At 53.5% G+C, this 18,776-nt stretch overlaps 1 long non-coding RNA gene across 2 annotated transcripts in view; it reads left to right on the top strand.

The window, feature by feature from the left end:
• LOC146045875 (uncharacterized) overlaps positions 1-18,776 on the top strand; it is a 127,712-nt gene that overhangs the window by 77,449 nt on the left and 31,487 nt on the right. The window contains exon 1 of one of the 2 annotated variants that reach the window (XR_014465649.1): positions 4,061-4,210. The exons of the other annotated variant lie outside the window; for it this stretch is intronic. This is a non-coding gene — a long non-coding RNA (uncharacterized LOC146045875). Of the gene's footprint in view, positions 1-4,060; positions 4,211-18,776 lie in introns of those variants that run through there. 2 annotated transcript variants of the gene reach the window in all.

The following is an 18,776-nucleotide window of genomic DNA, read 5'->3' as shown; positions in this document are numbered from 1 at the left end:
GTGTAGGTGGGCAGGCTGACATGGGGGAAAGGAGGATGCTGTTAGAGCAGGGGTGTAGGTGGGCAGGCTGACATGGGGGGAGAGGAGGATGCTACTACAGCAGGGGTGTAGGTGGGCAGGCTGACATGGGGGGAGAGGAGGATTCTGCTAGAGCAGGGGTGTCAATGGGCAGGCTGACATGGGGGGAGAGGAGGATGCTGCTAGAGCAGGGGTGTAGGTGGGCAGGCTGACATGGGGGGAGAGGAGGATGCTGCTAGAGCAGGGGTGTAGGTGGGCAGGCTGACATGGGGGGAGAGGAGGATGCTGCTAGAGCAGGGGTGTAGGTGGGCAGGCTGACATGGGGGGGAGAGGAGGATGCTGCTAGAGCAGGGGTGTCGGTGGGCAGGCTGACATGGGGGGAGAGGAGGATGCTGCTAGAGCAGGGGTGTCGGTGGGCAGGCTGACATGGGGGGAGAGGAGGATGCTGCTAGAGCAGGGGTGTAGGTGGGCAGGCTGACATGGGGGGAGAGGAGGATGCTGCTAGAGCAGGGGTGTAGGTGGGCAGGCTGACATGGGGGGAGAGGAGGATGCTGCTAGAGCAGGGGTGTAGGTGGGCAGGCTGACATGGGGGGAGAGGAGGATTCTGCTAGAGCAGGGGTGTAGGTGGGCAGGCTGACATGGGGGGGAGAGGAGGATGCTGCTAGAGCAGGGGTGTAGGTGGGCAGGCTGACATGGGGGGAGAGGAGGATGCTGCTAGAGCAGGGGTGTAGGTGGGCAGACTGACATGGGGGGAGAGAAGGATGCTGCTAGAGCAGGGGTGTAGGTATGCAGGCTGACATGGGGGGAGAGGAGGGTGCTGCTAGAGCAGGGGTGTAGGTGGGCATGCTGACATGGGGGAAAGGAGGATGCTGTTAGAGCAGGGGTGTAGGTGGGCAGGCTGACATGGGGGGAGAGGAGGATGCTACTACAGCAGGGGTGTAGGTGGGCAGGCTGACATGGGGGGAGAGGAGGATTCTGCTAGAGCAGGGGTGTCAATGGGCAGGCTGACATGGGGGGAGAGGAGGATGCTGCTAGAGCAGGGGTGTAGGTGGGCAGGCTGACATGGGGGGAGAGGAGGATGCTGCTAGAGCAGAGGTGTAGGTGGGCAGGCTGACATGGGGGGAGAGGAGGATGCTGCTAGAGCAGGGGTGTAGGTGGGCAGGCTGACATGGGGGGAAGAGGAGGATGCTGCTAGAGCAGGGGTGTCGGTGGGTAGGCTGACATGGGGGGAGAGGAGGATGCTGCTAGAGCAGGGGTGTCGGTGGGCAGGCTGACATGGGGGAGAGGAGGATGCTGCTAGAGCAGGGGTGTAGGTGGGCAGGCTGACATGGGGGGAGAGGAGGATGCTGCTAGAGCAGGGGTGTAGGTGGACAGGCTGACATTGGGGGAGAGGAGGATGCTGCTAGAGCAGGGGTGTAGGTGGGCAGGCTGACATGGGGGGAGAGGAGGATTCTGCTAGAGCAGGGTTGTAGGTGCGCAGGCTGACATGGGGGGAGAGGAGGATGCTACTAGAGCAGGGGTGTAGGTGGGCAGGCTGACATGGGGGGAGAGGAGGATTCTGCTAGAGCAGAGGTGTAGGTGGGCAGGCTGACATGGGGGGGGTGGAGGAGGATGCTGCTAGAGCAGGGGTGTAGGTGGGCAGGCTGAAATTGGAGGAGAGGAGGATGCTGCTAGAGCAGGGGTGTAGGTGGGCAGGCTGACATGGGGGGAGAGGAGGATGCTGCTAGAGCAGGGGTGTAGGTGGGCAGGCTGACATGGGGGGAGAGGAGGATGCTGCTAGAGCAGGGGTGTAGGTGGGCAGGCTGACATCGGGGGAGAGGAGGATGCTGCTAGAGCAGGGGTGTAGGTGGGCAGGCTGACATCGGGGTTGTGGAGGATTCTGCTAGAGCAGGGGTGTAGGTGGGCAGGCTGACATGGGGGGAGAGGAGGATGCTGTTAGAGCAGGGGTGTAGGTGGGCAGGCTGACATGGGGGGAGAGGAGGATGCTGCTAGAGCAGGGGTGTAGGTGGGCAGGCTGACATGGGGGGAGAGGAGGATGCTGCTAGAGCAGGGGTGTAGGTGGGCAGGCTGACATGGGGGGAGAGGAGGATTCTGCTAGAGCAGGGTTGTAGGTGGGCAGGCTGACATGGGGGGGAGAGGAGGATGCTGCTAGAGCAGGGGTGTAGGTGGGCAGGCTGACATGGGGGGAGAGGAGGATGCTGCTAGAGCAGGGGTGTAGGTGGGCAGACTGACATGGGGGGAGAGAAGGATGCTGCTAGAGCAGGGGTGTAGGTATGCAGACAAAAGTACAATTGGTGGTGTCTATTACAGTTCTGCGCCAGGCCGCCACAGAAATTGCAAAGAAGGGTATCCAAAACCTTCAACAATTAGAACATCCGAACAACAAAAGTTTTACAACTCCAAATGGCGCCAGTGAGCTAATGGTAATAATCTAATAATAACAGGTGACAAGGGGGGAAATGCAAAAAAAATATACTTCCTTTATGCACGGTGGTAAGGTGGTTAGCCTAAGTGAAGTGGCAGCCTTTGTTGATCCAGCTCAAGGGGACACCAGAAATTTACCTTCGGTATTCTACACCCAGGACTGCTACCCGGGACCAGACTGGTGACTATTATACCGAGCTTATGAACTGATTAACACCCAGTTCTGATACTCTATCCGGTAATTGTACTGGGCACTTGATTGCTGGATTTTTGTTTTTCACTGGATCTATTATTGTGTATTTTTGTATGTTATGTTTGTGTATGTATATGTATATTAAAACTGGCTTCACTATCTTGAGCCTTTCTTTTTTGCATATACCGGAGTTTACAAACTGACAGAGATACTCCACATATGGAACTTTGACCACCGTGCATAAAGGAAGTATATTTTTTTTTTGCATTTCCCCCCTTGTCACCTGTTATTATTAGATTATTACCATTAGCTCACTGGCGCCATTTGGAGTTGTAAAACTTTTGTTGTTCGGATGTAGGTATGCAGGCTGACATGGGGGGAGAGGAGGGTGCTGCTAGAGCAGGGGTGTAGGTGGGCATGCTGACATGGGGGAAAGGAGGATGCTGTTAGAGCAGGGGTGTAGGTGGGCAGGCTGACATGGGGGGAGAGGAGGATGCTACTACAGCAGGGGTGTAGGTGGGCAGGCTGACATGGGGGGAGAGGAGGATTCTGCTAGAGCAGGGGTGTAGGTGGGCAGGCTGACATGGGGGGGAGAGGAGGATGCTGCTAGAGCAGGGGTGTAGGTGGGCAGGCTGACATGGGGGGAGAGGAGGATGCTGCTACAATAGTAGAGTTGGGTGAATAGTCTGGAATGGAATAGAAGGACTTGGAATGGGTACTAGGGGCCGTGCGCATGTGCAGTTTATGAATAATCGGCTGATATGAAAATTCGCAGCCACATGATCAGGTCTGAATTAGCCCCAAGGAGATGGGGTGATACTCTATTGATGTATTTTATCACGCTGTTTGTGCTCATTAGGATTAGGTTTAGCCACGCAAAGCCACTGGTCACTTATGTCAGCCCGTACCTCCCCGGCTGGTGTGATCTGAAATGCCGACTCCAGCGGCCGACAACGCACCGGATGGAGGAACTGTATTATAATCATCTTCTAATAAATCAGTATTTTAGTTGGTTTAGCATCTGTTCTATAAGGAGACCCTGGTTTCTGTATTTCCCCCGGAATGCCCTGTATACTATCTGATCACTCTCCCTCTCAGGGTTGGGCTACTTGTACCTACTAGGTGGGTACTTAGAGAGCTCAATATACATTACACGGTTCCCAGGCGTCAGCTCATCGCACTGACTATTCTTCACCTGTTACATTGGCCGGCGGCTATAATCAGTTTCCAGCTTATTTACAATGTGATCGTTCCACTACGTTGAATTATTGTTTTTTACAGTATCTGCTCCACGCTTTACTGTTATTTGCATGTCATGTAATACATAGATTTAACAGCATTTAATGTATGATAATTGCGAAAAAAAGACATTTCAGGGCTCAGTCAGAGAAATGATATCAGTGATTCCCCCCTTTTCGTAGACTCCAATCCATGCTGGTCCGCACTCCCGGAATGCACAGGGGACTCCGGAATTTAGAGGCAATGTTCTGACTTCCAGAAGTGCATCCCGTTACATCTGCTGGAATTCCCGCACCCCCTACACCTGGTATCCCGGAGGGCACCATTTAATAGCAGGTGAGTATGTGATCACTTCCTGTCTTGTAATTTACATATAGGGGATTATTCTGGTTGATTCTCAAGGCTGTAAATTTGCCGCGTTGTGATTACACCAAAGCCCGCCTTGTGAATAGTTGGCTGTTGCAGTAACATCCACAAAGTAACATCCATTCACAGGCCAGGGGGGAACGGCCACATCTTTTGATGGTTGCCGACCATTGAAGGATGTGGTGCGTGTATGCAAATAAAAGTGACTTTCAAGGCACTTACATATGTGGGCACACTGGGAAGGAAATGGGGGGGGGCAGCTGACATCCGGTGATGTCAGCAGCTGCCCACCCCCCGCATCATGGCCTCATTAGCATGAGAACGCCCTGAGTTTTTATAGGAACGTCCATGAAACACTCCCATATGCCAATGGGGCCACCCCCGCCCGCTGTCCTGGTTGCGTATGCACAGTGCCACCACCGTTCCCTGCGTGGCAACCAGAATAAGGGCCATAATGAGTTTTACAATCACATTTGCTGGAGTGTAAGTAGAGATTTGTCCATAGGAGTTTTGTAGACACTATCATTTACATAATGAACAAATGACATCTGCATAGAAAATGGGGTCTACAGACCATATATAAGGTGTGCCCAAATGAAAAGGGAGACTACGGTTGTATGTAAACAATATTTTAATCAAAGAATATTTAATCACAGTTCATGTGTAACATTACAACTACACATAATTGACATTGATGCAATGATCCAGTGCGTAACAAGGGAGTGGATGGATTCAGTGTAGAAACTCCTTGGTTGCTGATGAATCCAGGTTTCCACGGTCTCCTGCACCTCCTTGTCACAGGTGAACCGTTCACCTTTAAGTGTTTGTTTTTTAAGTGGCCGAAGATATTGGAGTCACATGGGGAGATACTTCACCATGCAGCGTAAATGTATATTTATAGAAAATATAACATCAGTTCTGGCCTCCATCCGCCCCAAGTTGCCAGCCAATCACTCGCCTTTGATGTTATATTTTATATAAATATAGCTGAGCTTCTGGTATGGGGCAGAGAAAGGGCACCATGGACAGCGGAGGGGGAGGATGGATGGCTGCACGGTGACTACTCCCCCCCCCCCCACCCCGGCCGGGGCGGGCGCACTGCCACGGCAGGAGATGCGGCACTGGATGACGCCACACTGGACCAGGCCGCAGCCAGCGGCGCACAGCTCAGCCCCCCGGGGACGGCACCATAGGCTCAGGACCCGGCCACAGGCATGATGACCCCCAGAGGCGACGGTGGCCCCCATCGGCACCTGGAGGCGGCTCCCGGCCAGGACAGGGGAAAGATCAGGCCCAAGCTGCTGTCCCGCAGCATCAGCAGATGCAGGAGTCCGCAGCGACCAGTGGCGCCTCTGATGGCTGCCTAGGCGCTGTGCAGCTCGGCGGGTATGTGTTCCCTGTGTGATACTGTACTGTCCCGGCTTATATTGTTACATACCTGGCTGCTGCAACGACCAGTGGTGCCGCTGATGGCTGCCTAGGTGCTGTGCAGCTCGGCAGGTACTGTATGTGTTCCCTGTGTGAAAACTGTACTGTCCCAGCTTATCAGTGTTCACTCTAGCATTTAGAGCGGGCAGGGCACCGGGGGGCGGACCGGGCCGCCAATGTCACAAGAGGGGCATGCCCCGGCCGCTGCCGTCATCAAAGGGGGCGGCCCCGGTCCCTCCGAAGTCGCTGTGCTGCTGAGGAAGCGCCGGGCATCGCCATCTACGGCAGCACTTTGCTTCCCCGTGAGGCTGTTTTGGCGGGGCGCTGCTAGAGCTAAAGCAGCCTAGCGGGAACACTACTTATATCGTTACCTGGCTGCTGCAGAGACCAGTGGCGCCACTGATGGCTGCCTCTGCGCTGTAATGCTCGTCGGACGTGTGGTCCCCGCATGTAATGTCTCAATGTAATGTATGTAATGCCTTCCCCCCCTCTTATCCATGCTTGATGCTGCACTGTAAATCCCAAAAAAATTCCTAGTGTGCGCAAGCACACATGGCCAATAAAGTTGATTCTATTCTATTCTATTCTTGGGTCGCAAATGATAAGCAGCTTATCATGTGGGATCCTAAAGCAATGCAAATGCAGGAGGAGGTGAATACCACCCCTTGCCGGCATTTGTGATCATATCAAACTGCGATGCAATGGCAGTTTAGAGGGACAATGTGACCATCGGTTGCAGTGTCCCTCTACGGCTACAGCTTAGGTAAGTCTCCCCTTTCTCAGTCTTGCAGTCGCAGGCTGGCTTGTAAGGCGAAGGAAGTTCACCTTGCAGCATAAATTTATATTCATATAAAATGTATCATCAGTTCTGGCCTCCATCCGCCCCAAGTTGCCAGCCAATCACTCGCCTTTGATGTTATATTTTATATAAATTTAGCTGAGCTTCCAGTAGGGGCCGGAGAAAGGGCGCTCTGGACGGAGGATGGCGTAGGAGGAGGACGGATGTCGGCACGGTGACCACTCCCCCCCCCCACCCCAACCGGGGTGGGCTCACTGCAACTGCAGGAGATGCACGGAGATGCAGCACTGGAAGACGCGGCAGTGGACCAGGCCGCAGCCAGCGGTGCACAGCTCAGCCCCCGGGGACGGCACCAGAGGCTCAGGACCTGGCCGCAGGCACGGTCCCCGGCATGATGACCCCCAGAGGTGACGGTGGCCCCCATCGGCACCTGGAGGCGGCACCCGGCCAGGACAGGGGAAATATCAGTCCCACAGAACCAAGCCGCTCTCCCCCAACATCAGCAGATGCAGGAGCCATCTATCCTGTGGCAGCGCCCCCCGTCCCCCCAGGGAGGAGGTATGAATAGAATATAGGGGGCAGAGGCATGGAACTCAGCCCAGGGAGGGCCCAACTCCAGCCCCAGGCCTCATTGTCTCTCCCCAGGCCTCAGTGACTCTATCCCCCACACCACCCACCACCAGCACCACTGTGCTTGCTTATATCGCTACCTACCTGGCTGCTGCAGCGACCAGTGGTGCCTCTGATGGCTGCCTAGGTGCTGTGCAGCTCGGCAGGTATGAGTTCCCTGTGTGATAACTGTACTGTCCCTGCTTATTATTGTTCACTCTAGCATTTAGAACGGGCAGGGCGCTGGGAGGTGGACCAGGCCCGTTGATGTCAAAGCTGGGCGCGGTCCCGGGCCGCCAACATCACAAGATGAGCGTGCCCGGGCCGCAATGTCATCAAAGGGTGCGGGCCAAGCCGCCGCCGTCATCAAAGGGGGCTGGCCTTGCCTCTCCGAAGTCGCTTCGCTGCCGAGAAAGCGCCGGGTATCGCCGTCTACGGCGGCGCTGGGCTTCCCCGTGAGGCTGTTTTAGTGGGGCGCTGCAAGCGGGGCAGGGCGAATTTTGCCCTTTAAAAATGTGGTCCCCGCATGTAATGTCTCAATGTAATGTATGTAATGCCTCCCCCCCCCCCCTTATCCATGCTTGATGCTGCACTGTAAATCCCCAAAAAATTCCTAGTGTGCGCAAGCACACATGGCCAATAAAGTTGATTCTATTCTATTCTTGGGTTGCAAATGATAAGCAGCTTATCATGTGGGATCCTCAAGCAATGCAAATGCAGGAGGAGGTGCATACCACCCCTTGCTGGCATTTGTGATCATATCAAACTGCGATGCAATGGCAGTTTAGAGGGACATTGTGACCATCGGTTGCAGTGTCCCTCTATGGCTACAGCTTAAGTAAGTCTCCCCTTACTCAGTCTTGCAGTCGCATTCTGGCTTGCAAGGCGAAGGAACTTCACCTTGCAGCATAAATGTATATTTATATAAAATATAAAATAAGTTCTGGCCTCCATCCGCCCCAAGTTGCCAGCCAATTCCTCGCCTTTGATTTTATATTTTATATAAATTCAGCTTGGGTCACATATGATAAGCTGCTCACAGCAGCTTATCACGTGGGATCCTCAAGCAATGCAAATGCAGGAGGAGGTGCATACCACCCCCGCCGGCATTTGTGATCATATCAAACTGCGATGCAATGGCAGTTTACAAAGACACTGCGACCATCGGTCACGTTCACCCTCTACGACTACAGCCTAAGTAAGTCTCCTCTTACTCAGGCTTGCAGTCGCAGGCCGGCTTAATTTTTGGACCGCACTTGATGCGCGCAATGTATTGCACGTTATAGATAGAAAGTTAGAGCATGTGACATGTGTCCTGTGTGTTGAGGTACCAGGAGTACCTTACTGTGTGGAGAAGCCGATGGTCCATGGTCCCGGACTGCTACGGCCGTACCGTCCGCACAAGCTGATCTCCGTTCTTCCTAGGTCAGTGTCCTGTACACTCTCACGTGGTGACAGCCGCATGCAGCTGGCAGTCATAGCCATTGCTGGGGAGCGATGATTTAGGCAGGCTGTCAGTACGTTTAAAGTGCAGACATGCAGCAAGTTGGTATCACAGATGTGCAGCAGGTTGGTGTCACAGATGAGGCGGGAATCCTTTGGAAACGCGTTTCGAGCGCTCAGGCCGGCTTTGTTAACCTGGCAAAAGTGCTCAGATTTTAAGAGGCTTTAGAGAGTTGATGTTCCGGCCTCTCGGTCTCCAGGACTTGATGGACAGACCAATCCTTGGGATGCATTTCGCCGCACTCAGGGTAGCTTTTTACAGGATGCCTCCCCACTTAAGCGCTGCAGACACCATTTTTTTCCCAGCATAGAAAACAGATCTGAATCAGGCTCTCCGTTTGGATTGCATATGATAAGCTGCTTGCAATAGTTTATCATGTGCAATCCTTAAGCAATGCAAATGCAGGAGGAGGTGCATTCCACCCCCTGCCTCCATTTGCCATCGTATCAAACTGTACTGTCCCTGCTTATTAGTGTTCACTCTAGCATTTAGAGCGGGCAGGGCGCTGGGAGGCGGACCGGCCCCGCTGATGTCAAAGCTGGGGGCGGTCCCGGGCCGCTAACGTCACAAGAGGGGCATGCCCGGGCTGCAATGTCATCAAAGGGTGCGGGCCCAGCCGCCGCCGTCATCAAAGGTGGCTGGCCTGGCCCCTCCGAAGTCGCTTCGCTGCCGGGAAAGAGCCGGGTATCGCCGTCTACAGCGGCGCTGGGCTTCCCCGTGAGACTGTTTTAGTGGGGCACTGCTAGCGGGGCAGGCGAATTTTGCCCTTTAAAAATGTGGTCCCCGAATGTAATGTCTCAATGTAATGTATGTAATGCCTCCCCCCCCCCCCCCCTTATCCATGCTAGATGCAGCACTGTAAATCCCCAAAAAATTCCTAGTGTGTGCAAGCACACATGGCCAATAAAGTTGATTCTAATCTATTTTATTCTTGAGTCGCAAAAGATAAGCAGCTTATCACGTGGGATCCTCAAGCAATGCAAATGCAGGAGGAGGTGCATACCACCCCCTGCCGGCATTTGTGATCATATCAAACTGCGATGCAATGGCAGTTTAGAGGGACATTGTGACCATCGGTTGCAGTGTCCCTCTATGGCTACAGCTTAAGTAAGTCTCCCCTTACTCAGTCTTGCAGTCGCAGGCTGGCTTGCAAGGCGAAGGAACTTCACCTTGCAGCGTAAATGTATATTTATATAAAATATAAAATCAGTTCTGGCCTCCATCCGCCCCAAGTTGCCAGCCAATTCCTCGCCTTTGATTTTATATTTTATATAAATTCAGCTTGGGTCACATATGATAAGCTGCTCACAGCAGCTTATCACGTGGGATCCTCAAGCAATGCAAATGCAGGAGGAGGTGCATACCACCCCTTGCCGGCATTTGTGATCATATCAAACTGCGATGCAATGGCAGTTTACAAAGACACTGCGACCATCGGTCACGTTCACCCTCTACGACTACAGCCTAAGTAAGTCTCCTCTTACTCAGGCTTGCAGTCGCAGGCCGGCTTAATTTTTGGACTGCACTTGATGCGCGCGATGTATTGCACGTTATAGATAGAAAGTTAGAGCATGTGACGTGTCCTGTGTGTGTGGAGAAGCCGATTTTCCGTGGTCCCGTACTGCTACGGCCATACCGTCCGCACAAGCTGATCTCAGTTCTTCGTAGGTCAGTGTCCTGTACACTCTCACGTGGTGACAGCCGCATGCAGCTGGCAGTCATAGCTATTGCTGGGGAGCGATGATTTAGGCAGGCTGTCAGTACGTTTAAAGTGCAGACATGCAGCAAGTTGGTATCACAGATGTGCAGCAGGTTGGTGTCACAGATGAGGCGGGAATCCTTTGGAAACGCGTTTCGAGCGCTCAGGCCGCCTTTGTTAACCTGGCTAAAGTGCTCAGATTTTAAGAGGCTTTAGAGAGTTGATGTTCCGGTCTCTCGGTCTCCAGTACTTGATGGACAGACCAATCCTTGGGATGAGTTTCGCCGCACTCAGGGTTGCTTTTTACAGGACGCCTCCCCACTTAAGCGCTGCAGACACCATTTTTTTCCCAGCATAGAGAACAGGTCTGAATCAGGCTCTCAGTTTGGATTGCATATGATAAGCTGCTTGCAATAGTTTATCATGTGCAATCCTTAAGCAATGCAAATGCAGGAGGAGGTGCATTCCACCCCTGCCTCCATTTGCCATCGTATCAAACTGTACTGTCCCTGCTTATTAGTGTTCACTCTAGCATTTAGAGCGTGCAGGGCGCTGGGAGGCGGACCGGCCCCGATGATGTCAAAGCTGGGGGCGGTCCCGGGCCGCTAACGTCACAAGAGGGGCGTGCCCGGGCTGCAATGTCATCAAAGGGTGCGGGCCCAGCCGCCGCCGTCATCAAAGGGGGCTGGCCTGGCCCCTTCGAAGTCGCTTCGCTGCCGGGAAAGCGCCGGGTATCGCCGTCTACAGCGGCGCTGGGCTTCCCCGTGAGGCTGTTTTAGTGGGGCACTGCTAGCGGGGCAGGGCGAATTTTGCCCTTTAAAAATGTGGTCCCCGCATGTAATGTCTCAATGTAATGTATGTAATGCCTCCCCCCCCCCCTTATCTATGCTTGATGCAGCACTGTAAATCCCCAAAAAATTCCTAGTGTGCGCAAGCACACATGGCCAATAAAGTTATTCTATTCTATTCTTGAGTCGCAAAAGATAAACAGCTTATCATGTGGGATCCTCAAGCAATGCAAATGCAGGAGGAGGTGCATACCACCCCTTGCCGTCATTTGTGATCATATCAAACTGCGATGCAATGGCAGTTTAGAGGGACATTGTGACCATCGGTTGCAGTGTCCCTCTATGGCTACAGCTAAAGTAAGTCTTCCCTTACTCAGTCTTGCAGTCGCAGGCTGGCTTGCAAGGCGAAGGAACTTCACCTTGCAGCGTAAATGTATATTTATATAAAATATTAAATCAGTTCTGGCCTCCATCCGCCCCAAGTTGCCAGCCAATTCCTCGCCTTTGATTTTATATTTTATATAAATTCAGCTTGGGTCACATATGATAAGCTGCTCACAGGAGCTTATCACGTGGGATCCTCAAGCAATGCAAATGCAGGAGGAGGTGCATACCACCCCCGCCGGCATTTGTGATCATATCAAACTGCGATGCAATGGCAGTTTACAAAGACACTGCGACCATCGGTCACGTTCACCCTCTACGACTACAGCCTAAGTAAGTCTCCTCTTACTCACGCTTGCAGTCGCAGGCCGGCTTAATTTTTGGACCGCACTTGATGCGCGCAATGTATTGCACGTTATAGATAGAAAGTTAGAGCATGTGACATGTGTCCTGTGTGTTGAGGTACCAGGAGTACCTTGTTGTGCGGAGAAGCCGATGGCCCGTGGTCCCGGACTGCTACGGCCGTACCGTCCGCACAAGCTGATCTCCGTTCTTCCTAGGTCAGTGTCCTGTACACTCTCACGTGGTGACAGCCGCATGCAGCTGGCAGTCATAGCCATTGCTGGGGAGCGATGATTTAGGCAGGCTGTCAGTACGTTTAAAGTGCAGACATGCAGCAAGTTGGTATCACAGATGTGCAGCAGGTTGGTGTCACAGATGAGGCGGGAATCCTTTGGAAACGCGTTTCGAGCGCTCAGGCCGGCTTTGTTAACCTGGCAAAAGTGCTCAGATTTTAAGAGGCTTTAGAGAGTTGATGTTCCGGCCTCTCGGTCTCCAGGACTTGATGGACAGACCAATCCTTGGGATGCATTTCGCCGCAGTCAGGGTAGCTTTTTACAGGATGCCTCCCCACTTAAGCGCTGCAGACACCATTTTTTTCCCAGCATAGAGAACAGATCTGAATCAGGCTCTCCGTTTGGATTGCATATGATAAGCTGCTTGCAATAGTTTATCATGTGCAATCCTTAAGCAATGCAAATGCAGGAGGAGGTGCATTCCACCCCCTGCCTCCATTTGCCATCGTATCAAACTGTACTGTCCCTGCTTATTAGTGTTCACTCTAGCATTTAGAGCGGGCAGGGCGCTGGGAGGCGGACCGGCCCCGCTGATGTCAAAGCTGGGGGCGGTCCCGGGCCGCTAACGTCACAAGAGGGGCATGCCCGGGCTGCAATGTCATCAAAGGGTGCGGGCCCAGCCGCCGCCGTCATCAAAGGTGGCTGGCCTGGCCCCTCCGAAGTCGCTTCGCTGCCGGGAAAGAGCCGGGTATCGCCGTCTACAGCGGCGCTGGGCTTCCCCGTGAGACTGTTTTAGTGGGGCACTGCTAGCGGGGCAGGCGAATTTTGCCCTTTAAAAATGTGGTCCCCGAATGTAATGTCTCAATGTAATGTATGTAATGCCTCCCCCCCCCCCCCTTATCCATGCTAGATGCAGCACTGTAAATCCCCAAAAAATTCCTAGTGTGCGCAAGCACACATGGCCAATAAAGTTGATTCTAATCTATTTTATTCTTGAGTCGCAAAAGATAAGCAGCTTATCATGTGGGATCCTCAAGCAATGCAAATGCAGGAGGAGGTGCATACCACCCCTTGCCGGCATTTGTGATCATATCAAACTGCGATGCAATGGCAGTTTAGAGGGACATTGTGACCATCGGTTGCAGTGTCCCTCTATGGCTACAGCTTAAGTAAGTCTCCCCTTACTCAGTCTTGCAGTCGCAGGCTGGCTTGCAAGGCGAAGGAACTTCACCTTGCAGCGTAAATGTATATTTATATAAAATATAAAATCAGTTCTGGCCTCCATCCGCCCCAAGTTGCCAGCCAATTCCTCGCCTTTGATTTTATATTTTATATAAATTCAGCTTGGGTCACATATGATAAGCTGCTCACAGCAGCTTATCACGTGGGATCCTCAAGCAATGCAAATGCAGGAGGAGGTGCATACCACCCCCTGCCGGCATTTGTGATCATATCAAACTGCGATGCAATGGCAGTTTACAAAGACACTGCGACCATCGGTCACGTTCACCCTCTACGACTACAGCCTAAGTAAGTCTCCTCTTACTCACGCTTGCAGTCGCAGGCCGGCTTAATTTTTGGACTGCACTTGATGCGTGCGATGTATTGCACGTTATAGATAGAAAGTTAGAGCATGTGACATGTGTCCTGTGTGTTTAGGTACCAGGTGTACCTTGTTGTGCTGAGAAGCTGATGGTCCGTGGTCCCGGACTGCTACGGCTGTACCGTCCGCACAAGCTGATCTCCGTTCTTCGTAGGTCAGTGTCCTGTACACTCTCACGTGGTGACAGCCGCATGCAGCTGGCAGTCATAGCCATTGCTGGGGAGCGAAGATTTAGGCAGGCTGTCAGTACGTTTAAAGTGCAGACATGCAGCAAGTTGGTATCACAGATGTGCAGCAGGTTGGTGTCACAGATGAGGCGGGAATCCTTTGGAAACGCGTTTCGAGCGCTCAGGCCGGCTTTGTCAACCTGGCTAAAGTGCTCAGATTTTAAGAGGCTTTAGAGAGTTGATGTTCCGGTCTCTCGGTCTCCAGTACTTGATGGACAGACCAATCCTTGGGATGCGTTTCGCCGCACTCAGGGTTGCTTTTTAGAGGATGCCTCCCCACTTAAGCGCTGCAGACACCATTTTTTTCCCAGCATAGAGAACAGGTCTGAATCAGGCTCTCCGTTTGGATTGCATATGATAAGCTGCTTGCAATAGTTTATCATGTGCAATCCTTAAGCAATGCAAATGCAGGAGGAGGTGCATTCCACCCCCTGCCTCCATTTGCCATCGTATCAAACTGTGATTGCAGTTTAGAAGAACATCGGGACCATCGGTGGCTGTGACCCTTTGCGACTGCAGCCAGAGTAAAGGGGCATACACACGTAGAGATCTGTGCTAAGCAATTTTTCTAAGCAACTTTGCTGGTGTCGATCTCCCATGGGGAGCACATATACACGCAGAGATTTGTGCTAAGCAATAATAGTGGGTGGATATTACCAGGGGAGGTTTTCTTATCTTTTTTTTTCTCATATTTTACTGATGTCGTATGCATACGTATTTTTTCAATACGAATTTGTATTTATCAGCCATTAAATACTAATTTGTATCAGCAGAAGCCTACATGGATCATTCAGATCCGTGCAGGTGTCAGTGTAAAAAATAAATATTTAAAAAATAAAACGGCGGTCCTGGTTCCCAAAATACACAGGACAAAACGAATAGGGGTCCCCCGTATTTCAAAAACCAGCCCCAGGCCCAACCAGCCAGCAGGGTAATGCCACAGCCGGGGGGACAAGGGGAGACTTTTTCTACAAGTCAACCCCGGCTAAAGAATTCATCCCTCCAACCGGTCAGCCTGGTCAGGGGTCCTGGGGAAGTGGGGACCTCCCCAATAACTGGGCATTAGGGTGTGCTATACGTGGGGACAGAGGGGTGACTGGGCATTAGGGTGTGCTATACATGGGGACAGAACGGTGACTGGGAATTAGGGTGTGCTATACATGGGGACAGAGGGGTGACTGGACATTAGGGTGTGCTATACATGGGGACTGAGGGGTGACTGGGCATTAGGGTGTGCTATACATGGGGACAGAGGGGTGACTGGGCATTAGGGTGTGCTATACATGGGGACAGAGCGGTGACTGGGCATTAGGGTGTGCTATACATGGGGACAGAGGGGTGACTGGGAATTAGGGTGTGCTATACATGGGGACAGAGGGGTGACTGGACATTAGGGTGTGCTATACATGGGGACAGTGGGGTGACTGGGCATTAGTGTGTGCTATACATGGGGACAGAGGGGATACAGTTAAAATCCCGGTGGTCGGGATCCCGGCGTTTAGAATCCCGACGCCAGAATCCCGACCGCCAAAATCCCGACACATTCTCCCTCCGTGGGTGTCCACGACACCCCTGGAGGGAGAATAAATTAGTGTGCCGAGCGCAGCGAGCCCGCAAGGGGGGGCGATCCACGTCCCCCCCTTGTCGGCATTTCGGCTGTCGGGATTCTGAACGCCGGGATCCCGACCGCCGGGATTCAGTACTGAATCCGGACATAGGGGTGACTGGGCATTAGGGTGTGCTATACATAGGGACAGAGGGGTGACTGGGCATTAGGATGTGCTGTACATGGGGACAGAGGGGTGACTGGGCATTAGGGTGTGCTATATATGGGGACAGAGCGGTGACTGGGCATTAGGGTGTGCTGTACATGGGGACAGAGGGGTGACTGGGCATTAGGGTGTGCTGTACATGGGGACAGAGGGGTGACTGGGCATTAGGGTGTGCTATATATGGGGACAGAGCGGTGACTGGGCATTAGGGTGTGCTGTACATGGGGACAGAGGGGTGACTGGGCATTAGGGTGTGCTGTACATGGGGACAGAGGGGTGACTGGGCATTAGGGTGTGCTGTACATGGGGACAGAGGGGTGACTGGGCATTAGGGTGTGCTGTACATGGCGACAGAGGGGTGACTGGGCATTAGGGTGTGCTTTATATGTGGACAGAGGGGTGACTGGGCATTAGGGTGTGCTATACATGGGGACAGAGGGGTGACTGGGCATTAGGGTGTGCTATACATGGGGACTGAGGGGTGACTGGGCGTTAGGGTGTGCTATACATGGGGACAGAGGGGTGACTGGGCATTAGGGTGTGCTATACATGGGGACTGAGGGGTGACTGGGCATCAGGGTGTGCTATACATGGGGACAGAGGGGTGATTGGTCATTCAGGTGTGTGCTGTACAAGGTGACAGAGGGGTGACTGGGCATTAGGGTGTGCTATACATGGGGACAGTGAGGTGACTGGGCATTAGGGTGTGCTATACATGGGGACAGTGGGGTGACTGGGCATTAGGGTGTGCTATACATGGGGACAGAGGGGTGACTGGGAATTAGGGTGTGCTATACATGGGGACAGAGGGGTGACTGGGCATTAGGGTGTGCTATACATGGGGACAGTGGGGTGACTGGGCATTAGGGTGTGCTGTACATGGGGACAGAGCGGTGACTGGGCATTAGGGTGTGCTATACATGGGGACAGAGGGGTGACTGGGAATTAGGGTGTCCTATACATGGGGACAGAGGGGTGACTGGGCATTAGGGTGTGCTATACATGGGGACAGTGGGGTGACTGGGCATTAGGGTGTGCTATACATGGGGACAGAGGGGTGACTGGGAATTAGGGTGTGCTATACATGGGGACAGAGGGGTGACTGGGCATTAGGGTGTGCTATACATGGGGACAGTGGGGTGACTGGGCATTAGTGTGTGCTATACATGGGGACAGAGGGGATGCAGTTAAAATCCCGGCGGTCGGGATCCCGGCGTTCAGAATCCCGAAGCCAGAATCCCGACCGCCGAAATCCTGACACATTCTCCCTCCGTGGGTGTCCATGACACCCCTGGAGGGAGAATAAATTAGTGTGCCGAGCGTAGCGAGGCACCGGGCCCGCTGCGTGGCGAGCGCAGCGAGCCCACAAGGGGGGGCGATCCACGTCCCCCCCTTGTCGGCATTTCGGCTGTCGGGATTCCGGCGTCGGGATTCTGAACGCCGGGATCCCGACCGCCGGGATCCCGACCGCCGGGATTCAGTACTGAATCCGGACATAGGGGTGACTGGGCATTAGGGTGTTCTATACATGGGGACAGAGGGGTGACTGGGCATTAGGGTGTGCTATACATGGGGACAGAGGGGTGACTGGGCATTAGGGTGTGCTGTACATGGGGACAGAGGGGTGACTGGGCATTAGGGTGTGCTGTACATGGGGACAGAGGGGTGACTGGGCATTAGGGTGTGCTGTACATGGGGACAGAGGGGTGACTGGGCATTAGGGTGTGCTGTACATGGCGACAGAGGGGTGACTGGGCATTAGGGTGTACTTTACATGTGGACAGAGGGGTGACTGGGCATTAGGGTGTGCTATACATGGGGACAGAGGGGTGACTGGGCATTAGGGTGTGCTATACATGGGGACTGAGGGGTGACTGGGCGTTAGGGTGTGCTATACATGGGGACAGAGGGGTGACTGGGCATTAGGGTGTGCTATACATGGGGACTGAGGGGTGACTGGGCATCAGGGTGTGCTATACATGGGGACAGAGGGGTGACTGGGCATTCAGGTGTGTGCTGTACAAGGTGACAGAGGGGTGACTGGGCATTAGGGTGTGCTATACATGGGGATAGAGGGGTGACTGGGCATTAGGATGTGCTGTACAAGGGGACAGAGGGGTGACTGGGCATTAGGGTGTGCTATACATGGGGACAGAGGGGTGACTGGGCATTAGGGTGTGCTATACATGGGTACAGAGGGGTGACTGGGCATTAGGGTGTGCTATACATGGGACAGAGTGGGGACTGGTCATTAGGGTGTGCTATACATGGGGACAGAGGGGTGACTGGGCATTAGGGTGTGCTATACATGGGACAGAGGGGTGACTGGGCATTAGGGTGTGCTACACATGGGGACAGAGGGGTGACTGGGCATTAGGGTGTGCTATACATGGGACAGAGTGGGGACTGGGCATCAGGGTGTGCTATACATGGGGACAGAGGGGTGACTGGGCATTAGGGTGTGCTATACATGGGACAGAGGGATGACTGGGCATTAGGGTGTGCTGTACATGGGGACAGAGGGGTGACTGGGCATTAAGTTATGCTATACATGGGGACAGAGGGGTGACTGTGCATTAGGGTGTGCTATACATGGGGACAGAGGGGTGACTGGGCATTAGGGTATGCAATACATGGGGACTCAGGGGTGACTGGGCATTAGGGTGTGCTATACATGGGGACAGAGGGGCGACTGGGCATTCAGGTGTGTGCTGTACAAGGTGACAGAGGGGTGACTGGGCATTAGGGTGTGCTATACATGGGGACAGAGGGGTGACTGGGCATTAGGGTGTGCTATACATGGGGACAGAGGGGTGACTGGGCATTAGGGTGTGCTATACATGGGGACAGAGGGGCGACTGGGCATTAGGGTGTGCTATACATGGGGACAGAGGGGTGAATGGACATAAGGGTGTGCTGTACATTGGGACAGAGGAGTGAGTGGGAATTAGGGTGTGCTGTACATGGGGACAGAGGGGTGACTGGGCATTAGGGTGTCCTGTACAAGGTGACAGAGGGGTGACTGGGCATTAGGGTGTGCTATACATAGGGACAGAGCGGTGACTGGGCATTAGGGTGTGCTATACATGGGGACAGAGGGGTGAATGGGCATTAGGGTGTGCTGTACATGTGGACAGAGTGGTGACTG

Source organism: Crinia signifera, chromosome 11 (assembly GCF_055691185.1).
Source record: "Crinia signifera chromosome 11, ASM5569118v1, whole genome shotgun sequence".
Lineage (NCBI taxonomy): Eukaryota > Metazoa > Chordata > Amphibia > Anura > Myobatrachidae > Crinia > Crinia signifera.
This window is presented reverse-complemented; position numbering and strand designations above follow the sequence as displayed.